Genomic DNA, 10172 nt, shown 5'->3' on the forward strand with positions numbered 1-10172 from the left:
GCGTTCAATAAAACCTTGAAGCCTTGAAAACACATAGCTTACTGAAACAAGCTTACTGACTGAACACATAGGGCCTAGCTTACTGAAAAAAAGTCTTCTTTCAGATGAAAATAGCAACAACTTGATGTCTAGCATTCAATAAAAAAGGTCACCCAAAATACTTGTTTAGAGCAATTAAAAGAATACAGTAACCAATGTAAACTTGAGGGCTTTAAGCTAATACAGATAGTGCTTTTCCAAAAAAAAAAAAAAAAAAAATTAACAGTGGGAGCGAGCAGCCTGTCATGGAGAAAAAAAAATCTCAGAATGCTCCACGTGAAACTTTGGCGTTCCGCCCTTTTTCTATCGTGTCTAATGATTTTGGTTAATATGCACGAGGGAGAGAGAGGGTGAGAGAGAGAGGGAGAGAGAGAGAGAGAGAGAGAGCAAGAAGCGCTCGTGTAGTTTGAAGACTGTGAGTGCGCGAGCGCACGTGAAACTTGGGTGTTTCGCCCTTTTTCTATCGTGTTTAATGATTTTGATTAATATGCACGAGGGAGAGAGAGCAAGAAGCGCTCGTGTTGTTTGAAGACTGTGAGTGCGCGCGCACAGCCGAGGCTCTCTCTCGTATGCGCCCTGTCAGGCGCAGCAGTCATTCTATTCTACATCACTCACCGATCAAATAAGGCTTTGACAGCCGCCAAAAAAAAAAGATCAATGCAGAAAAACCCCTGGATTGGTTATATAACGTTGGACAGAATGTTGATCCGGCCATCGCGTATATTCAGCGCACACAAGGTAAACGTTTTGCAAACGTTCTTTAGAGAAATAAAACCAGTCGACGAATCGATGCGCATATTTTGCATCGACGTATTGCCCTACAGAGTAGGTAAAAAATGTATAAACAACTTTCTTCCAAATTTGTTTAAACTTTCTATATATATCAATGCATAATTAAAATGTAAGTACTCTGATAAAAAGATTATAAAAATCGAGTGACTCTAGACCGTTTAATCTGTATTAAACACAGCTCATTATTTCCATTCCGGACGAAACATAGGATTGGCTTAGGCGACTGTCACTCTCTCGCAACCATGGCAACCACCCTTTTGCCACACATGACCTGCCCACTTGCGCGTGCACGTTTGATTTGAGGAATTCAAGAGGCACGGATCCTAGGAATACCAAAACAATGGCAGAGAAACAGCAAGCAAAATTCACAGTACCGGCCTATGCAGTTAGTGAAGGCAAACCAGGCAAAAAAAGGAAGACAGTAACAGTACAAGAAAAGGCAATGAACAAAAAGTCTTTGGATAAACAAAGAAATAAAACGCGAGATAATATCGGCGTGGCTTTCCAGCGATGACGAGAACTGAGGGAACTCAAGGGGCTGAAAAGTGACTCCTTGATGGCTTTATTTCTGCTGGACAGGTAAATCTTTCTTTTTGTATTTTGATCATACATATTTTTTTGTTTATTTTTTCATGAAGCATGTGTCATTAGCAAACGTAGCTGCGTAATATAGCTAACATAACATTACTTAGCGAGCCGTGGTAGAGGCTTTGGAAGGAGCCCAGAAGGGAGTGAATGGAAATAATGAGCTGTCTTTAAAACAGTCGTGAGAGGTCTACAGACACTCGATTTTTATACTTTCTTTTTCAGAGTACTTACATTTTAATTATGTATTGATATATAAATAAAGTTTAAACAAATTTGGAAAAAAAGTTGTTTATACATTTTTTACCTACCCTGCCTTTAACGTTATACAACATCATGTGCATCAAAAATGTAATTATATTTAAAATATTTGACCCCTGGGCGGTTAAATAACTATTGGGTATGAATTCATATCAGTCCTTGAACATAATTTTACATAACTTCTTAATAGTATGCATTAACTTAATATGGCGTACTGGCGTTACATTTTAAAATACTATACAAAATAATTAATCAGAATACTTACTCCTGCTCACTCACGCCAAATAACTCCCCGCTCAAGCTCGCCGTCTCTGCAAGATTAACGATAGCAGTTTGCACGCACAGCTACTAGAAGATTTACATCTCTCAGACAGGTTGCTGACGTCATCAAGCTTAGTTTGAGTCTGCACGTCAGAAACGGAAGTGCTAAAAATAGCTAAAACTGGGCTTCACTTGTCTCAATTGAGTTCCAATGGGGTCACTGTGTCCATTTCTTTTACTGTCTATGTACATTCCCAGCTGCTCTCTCAGCTCAGCTGACCAGCTGATCCTGACAGTGCCTATAACTAGGCTAAAACTCAGAGGAGAAAGAGCTTTTGTTGTTGCAGCTCCAAAACTATGGAATGAATTGCCACTACACATCAGACAAGTCTCCTCACTCCTCTCCTCTCTGCTTAAAACCCATATTTTTACTCTGGGTTTTAACACCAGGTAATCGTGATAAATGTGATTTAAATGTGTTGTGTGGGCAGTGCATTTTATTTATTTATTTGATTTAATTTTACTTATATAATTTCATGTTGTTTTATCTTATTCTATTACTTTTATCTTATTGTGTTTATCTTTTTATCCTATTGTGTATTTTATTGTTGTGGTGTACAGCACTTTGGAAACCTTGTGTGTATTTAAATTGTGCTATATAAATAATATAACAAGCGTTCTTTTCTTGCCTGTCCCTGACACTTTAGATAACATCCTATAACAGAAAATTCAAATTTATCCATACTGACACCACCAAATATCAAATATCTGGACATGATTGATGAGTTGTGATTGATATAAATAAAATCATTTTAATATGGGATGTCGTTGACTTGACATTCTGTTATTAGAAAACAATAATTAACATTTACTACATTAGGGCTGTCAAAATGGCTGAAAAACTAAATTCGAATTTTTTAATTGTATATTATCAAAATTCTAATTATATTCGAATTTAAAATGCATAATTTCAGTTAGGGTGAAGAGAAGCTTTTTGCTTCTATCCTGATGCCACAAGAGGGCGCATCGAGCAAAATATTACTAATGCACGTTTAATAAATGCATTAGAATACATGACTATTAAGTGAATAATATAAAAAAAAATGTTTATAAACCAATTATAATTAAGTTGCTTAAACAACTATAAACAAAACAGCATCATGTATACATGCATAGTTTAATACAGAGCGCGGAAAGCCAATCACAGAGTCCATTTTACATTTAAAAACATGAGATGCAGTGGGATGGGAAAAACCCACCATAAATTCTCGAGATAAGTTTTTAAAAAGTTAATTTTAATTTTACATTGCTTTCTAAATATCCGGCTCTCTTGTGAGAGACGCGAGTGTGCGAAATGCGTTCTATAGATACAGTCGGAATCTAGTCATAGCTGGGGGCGTGGCGAGGGCGGAGTCGGCGTGGGGGGAAACACTGCGAACATCGTGTGTATTTGAATGACAAAAATGCACATATTGAGACCTCATTCCCAGAGACACCTAGAACAATTGTAGTCTCTTTTAACTTTAATATTCATATACACTAGTCCATATCGATATTTGATTCATTTTACTGCCCTAATGTAGATGTATTCATTCAAAAATAGCCAAATTCCGTGACGTTCTGCTTTATACAGCAAGTTCTATTTTTGACTGGATTCCGCGATTCAATCGTTTCGCAAACACAGACGGTGTTGAATTTATTAATGAAAGTGTAAAAGTTCTGACACAAAACTAAGTTGTTACGTGCCCACACGCTTTTTTTAAGTGGGTTTATGTTCGACACTAGGCTAACGTTACATAGTTTAGCTTCAGGTAGAATGATAAGGCTAATTATATATGCATGCCACTTTCTGAAACAACCTTACACAGTTTTTATAACGTTTTATAACGTTAATAATGAAAACGATGTTAATATAGCCTGCCTGTGATGAATGCCGACTGCACACATACACATGCTTAGTCTTGGGATTTCACAACTTCCCTTGATCATCCTCACAACTTATTGCTTGTAGCCATGTTGTCCTCCTTTCCGGCTCTGTATGTTTATTAGGAAGGATGTAGAACTTCAATTCATAATTTGTTAGTTTATTGGAGGTACAGAATACGACACAGCAACTCATCGGCGTGATTGTCCCGTGTATTCCAATTGGCGCCAAGGCAATGTTTTCCCCCACGGGCTAAATTCACATCACGTGACGGGGCGTTCCCGGGGGCGTTCCCAGACCAACCGTCTGTATCTATGTGAACAGCTAGATTTAGGTTTTGATGTAAACAACGTCTTCTCCACATTGTTGTTCTTTTTTTCCGCAATATTTTGAATGAACGTCGCTGCAGCACTGCATCTAGTGGCTTTAACTGGAAAGGCTAAAAAGAAAATTATAATGCAATGAAACTTACATCGTATCTCGAGCTGCACTGATAAAGGCCAAAATATACTTGGGCAGTCCGCATCCACGCACCGTCTGCAATATGTCATTTTCATCATCAAGAGGGATCGCGGACAGCTGCACACCCCGCCCTCGTGCAGGCAATTTATGAGACGTACAACAATGCATGCACGAGGTGAATGATGAGACAGAAGTGGTACTGCGTGTCGAGCTCATCCGTCTTTGGAAAGTTTGGAATGTGAAGTATCCCGGACAGGGCCTTAAAGCAGCCTCCTTAACGCACACCTAAAAATGTGGATTTTTTATTTAAAATTTGACGAATATTCGAAAATCTTTTTTTTTTTGACAGCCCTAACATTACTAGGCATGTCCAGATACTGTTTTTTATAATAAAGTTATGTAAAATAACTGCTCGGTGCTGCTGCAACAAACAACTCTGCTAATGCTAACTTAATTCTATATAAACTACAGTATATAACCGCATAGGCCTATTAGTTACTAGCTTAAACTGGACGGAGACAAGAAGTGCCCTGTAACTCACTGACCTGCCTGCGTTCACAATTCACAGGGTTCAGATGGGAGGGAGAATGGCTGACTACACAGTTTATGGGAATAAATTGTGTATTTCCCTCACAATTGTCACAAAAAAACTAACTAAACTGTCTGTCAGGTCTCTCTGTGAGTTGCTTTGCGAGATCATGCGGCGCAATTTTTTTCCTCACTGCTGCACTACTGCGTGAGAATATGGGGTTGTGGCGTGAGAGCGTGAGAACTGGGTCAATTGCGTAAGTCTCACGCTGAATGCGTGAGAGTTGGCAGCTATGGTCGCTGGAGCCTTTAGCCTAGCATGCAGCCCAACCTCGTTTGCCTCATAGACATATAAATACCTAAGCTGTGTCACAAAGTTGAGTGTAATTTTATACACATTACAATTTTTTAGCATACTGTTATCTCTTGGCTAATGAAGAATGTATTTGTTATGCATTCTCTTAAGAAGAGAAAACATTCGCTCTTCTCTCTCTCTCTCTCTGGAGATTGATGTCCTCCCTGAGCAGCTCTACTCGCTCCCTCACCTGTCCCAGGACACTTTAGCAAATAAACCATGCCTGTTAACAACAAAAGCACAATGAATTACAGAAAAAAAAAAAGTACAATTAACTTTGTATTTTTAAGTCTTTCCAAGCAGGCTCACTCACTCCAGAATAGTAATAAAACAAGAGAAAATGGAAACACTTATAAAAAAATATAAAGACAGATTTGTAATCTTAACAATAGAAAATATGACACAGCAGGCCATGCATACAAAATACTGAAGTGCTAAAGTTTGGTTAAAACATTTGTAGACATCTCTTGCATGACAGCACTTCAAAAACACAACGAAGAGAAAGACCATTGTCTTATATAGCGACTGTCTTATTGTTTTTTGGGCTTTATGTAAAAAAAATATTAAATAAAAAAAAAACCTTTTAACACTTTCGCTAGGTATTTGAGTGAATGAAAATACAATAGCCTACTTACATATTAATGTGAAGTCCTCCACAGAACTCAAATACTCCCTTCGAAGTGCGCATTCTGACTTTGGGACAGCTTACGTCGTGACGCAATCGCACTTCACATCCGCACTTCGGAGTCCACACACTTCAGTTTGGGACACTCTTCGTCGCGCTCCTGTGACGCATTCGCACTTCAAATGCGCACTTCGGAGTCCATGAACTTAGGTTTGGGACACAGCTCTAGACGCCTCATTGGGCGCTTTGAGCCGTTGCTGCGATACGTCCATGCGTCCACCATGTTAGTGAGGGCAAAACTACCTTAAAAATAAATGGAAGTAAACGGGGGAGCTGCGTTTTTTTCTGAATAAAAACACGATAACGTTCACATTTATCAACCGATTTCAAAGGTTTGTGATCAAAACACACATGTGAGAATGCTGTTCATAGACTTCAGTTCTGCATTTAATACAGTAATCCCCTCCAAGCCGATCTCCAAGCTCAGCCAGCTTGGATTCAGCACAACAATCTGCAACTGGATTCTAGACTTTCTGACGAACAGACCTCAGGCTGTTAAGTTAGATAACCTCTCATCCTCCATCATCACCCTGAACACCGGCGTGCCACAGGGCTGTGTACTAAGCCCTCTCCTGTACTCCATATTCACCCATGACTGCTTTCCTGTTCATGGCTCCAACACCATAATAAAATTTGCAGATGACACCACAGTGATCGGTCTGATCAAGGATGACGATGAGTCAGCCTACAGGGATGAGGTCCAGCACCTGGCTGTGTGGTGTGCCACCAACAACCTGGAACTAAACACCCAGAAGACTAAGGAGATGATTGTGGACTTCAGGCGGACTAGGAATCATGCACACACACCCATCTACATCAACGGAGCTGTAGTGGAGCGTGTGTCGAGTTTCAAGTTCCTTGGCATCCACATCTCTGATGACCTCACCTGGTCCCATAACACCTCCACACTGGTCAAAAAGGCACAGCAGCGCCTCTACTTCTTACGGAGCCTTAAGAAAGTTCACCTGAGTCCCAGGATCCTTGCTGAATTCTACCGCTGTACCATTGAGAGCAAACTCATGAACTGCATCTCAGTATGGTACAGCAATTTCTCTGCATCTGACCGCAAAGCACTCCAGCGGGTGGTGAAAACTGCTCAACGGATCACCGGCACCCAGTTAACATCCATCGAGAACATTTATCAGAAGCGCTGTCTGGGCAGGGCAAGGAACATCATTAAGGATGCCTCTCACCCTAACCATGGACTTTTCACCCTCTTTCCGTCTGGCAGGCGTTACAGGAGTCTACGCTCTCGCACTAGTAGGCTCAAGAAGAGCTTCTTCCCCAAGGCTGTGACACTTCTGAACGCCACCCCACCAATCTAACCTGCACCTGCTCTTTTACTGCACTGGTAACAGTACTTTACACACATGCATTTGCACTAATCATATTTTGCACAAACTGCACACTGTTCTAGCCATTACTGTAAACTGTCTAAAGCTGTTACTGTACAAAGCACAGTAAACTATTTCTATAAAAACATAATTGCACTACTGTTATTCTGTATATACTGTAATACATTGTTTAACAATACTTTTACACACTCATCCAACTGTATTTATATTCACTGTTCTCACAATGCTGCTGTTCATAATGTATATATAATCCTACATTGCTCTGTTCATAATGTACATACAATCCCTACATTTGCATTACTATTTATATTCTGTACATACTCTGCTCAATACTGTATATAGCAACTCCACTGTACATTCTGTATATCATAGCTTCACTTACTCTGCACTTTTATGTATATAAAACACTATATTCTTGCACTTCTGGTTAGATGCTAACTGTATTTCATTAGCTCTGAACTTGTACTCTGCATAATGACAATAAAGTTGAATCTAATCTAATCAAATCTACGTGCAGTTAAAAAGGGATTAATTTTAGTAAGGAATTGTGAAAGCTCACATTTGTCTCACTTATTGATTTCGTTGATTTTTTTTTCGGTTTACAATTCTAATGTTAATATTCTATAAGATGGTTTCAACGGCAACAACACTTTTGTGGCCCTAACTTAACTTCCTGGAGACTTCCAAATAGAATCAATAACAACAGCCAAGTCCGTCTAGAGTATATATATTTTTTTGATAACAAACAAAATATGTTTGCTGCGTAAATCAGGTGGACTTAATGAAAATGCAAATTTCCCCAGTAACAGCTGTAAACAAAGCAGAGCTACGCTCACAAACGCTGCGTTATCAGGCATATAACATGCAAGTCTTCCTTTAGAAATAGTGATATAAAACATCCGTGCCTCGTTTTGATATTTAAACATATAAATGTAAGGAATTACATGCGCTAATCATGGGAGATTTTAATATTCACGTTGATAATGCAAATGATACATTAGGACTTCCGTTTACTGACCTAATAAACTCCTTTGGAGTCAAGCAAAATGTCACCGGGCCCACTCATCGTTTTAATCATACACTAGATCTAATTATATCGCATGGAATCGATCTTACTGCTATAGATGTTGTACCCCAAAGTGATGATATTACAGACCATTTCCTTGTATCGTGCATGCTGCGTATAACTGATATTAACTATATGTCTCAGCGTTACCGTCTGGGCAGAACTATTGTTCCAGCCACCAAAGAAAGATTCGCAAATAACCTGCCTGATCTATCTCAACTGCTATTTGTACCCAAAAATACACATGATTTAGACGAAATTACTGACAACATGGGCACTATTTTCTCTAATACATTAGAAGCTGTTGCCCCCATCAAATTGAAAAAGGTTAGAGAAAAACGTACTGTGCCATGGTAAAACAGTAATACTCACTCTCTCAAGAAAGTAACTCGTAGTCTTGAACGCAAATGGAGAAAAACTAACTTGGAAGTTTTTAGAATTGCATGGAAAAACAGTATGTCCAGCTATAGACAGGCTCTAAAAACTGCTACGGCAGAGCATATCCACAAACTCATTGAAAATAACCAAAACAATCCAAGGTTTTTATTTAACACAGTGGCTAAATTAACAAATTACCAGACGCCACCTGATTCAAATATTCCATCAACGTTAAATAGTAATGACTTTATGAATTTCTTCACTGATAAAATAGATAACATTAGAAATACAATAGCGAATGTAGATTCTACAGCGTCTAACACTTCAGTTTCATCCATTGCACCCAAAGATAAACTGCAGTGCTTTACAAATATAGGACAGGAAGAGCTAAATAAACTTATCACTGTATCTAAACCAACAACATGTTTATTAGATCCTGTACCCACTAAATTACTAAAAGAGCTGTTACCTGTAGCCGAAGAACCGCTTCTCAATATCATTAACTCGTCGTTATCTTTAGGTCACGTCCCAAAACCATTCAAGCTGGCAGTTATCAAGCCTCTTATTAAGAAACCAAAACTAGATCCTAGTGCACTGGCAAATTATAGGCCTATTTCAAATCTTCCATTTATGTCTAAAATTTTAGAAAAAGTTGTGTCTGCTCAATTGAGCACCTTCCTGCATAAAAATGATCTGTATGAAGAATTTCAGTCAGTTTTTAGGCCCCACCATAGCACAGAAACTGCACTTGTTAAAATTACAAATGACCTGCTCCTTGCGTCAGATCAAGGCTGCATCTCATTTCTAGTCTTACTTGATCTTAGTGCAGCGTTCGACACCATAGATCATGACATACTCATAGATCGATTACAAAACTATACAGGTATTCAAGGGCAGGCTCTAAGATGGTTTAGATCCTACCTGTCCGATCGCTACCATTTTGTTTATTTAAATGGGGTGTCATCTCATTTATCATCAGTAAAATATGGAGTGCCACAAGGATCCGTCCTAGGTCCCCTTCTATTTTCAATATACATGTTACCCCTTGGTAATATTATTAGAAAATACGGAATTAGCTTCCACTGTTATGCTGATGATACTCAGCTATATATCTCAACGAGACCAGATGAAACTTCCCAATTATCTAAGCTAACAGAGTGTGTTAAAAATGTAAAAGATTGGATGACAAATAATTTTCTCCAATTAAATTCGGATAAGACAGAGATATTAATTATTGGACCAAAAAACACCACACAGAATCTTGTAGATTACAATCTGCAGCTAGACGGATGTACTGTTACTTCCTCTACAGTCAGAAATCTGGGTGTTATATTGGACAGCAAATTGTCTTTTGAAAATCATATTTCCAATGTTACAAAAACTGCATTCTTCTTAGAAAGAAGAATCTTAGAAACATTGCCAAGCTACGAAACATGTTATCTGTTTCTGATGCAGAAAAGCTAGTTCATGTATTCATGACC

The sequence above is a fragment of the Carassius carassius genome, chromosome 25 (assembly GCF_963082965.1).
Source record: "Carassius carassius chromosome 25, fCarCar2.1, whole genome shotgun sequence".
In the NCBI taxonomy this organism is placed as follows: domain Eukaryota; kingdom Metazoa; phylum Chordata; class Actinopteri; order Cypriniformes; family Cyprinidae; genus Carassius; species Carassius carassius.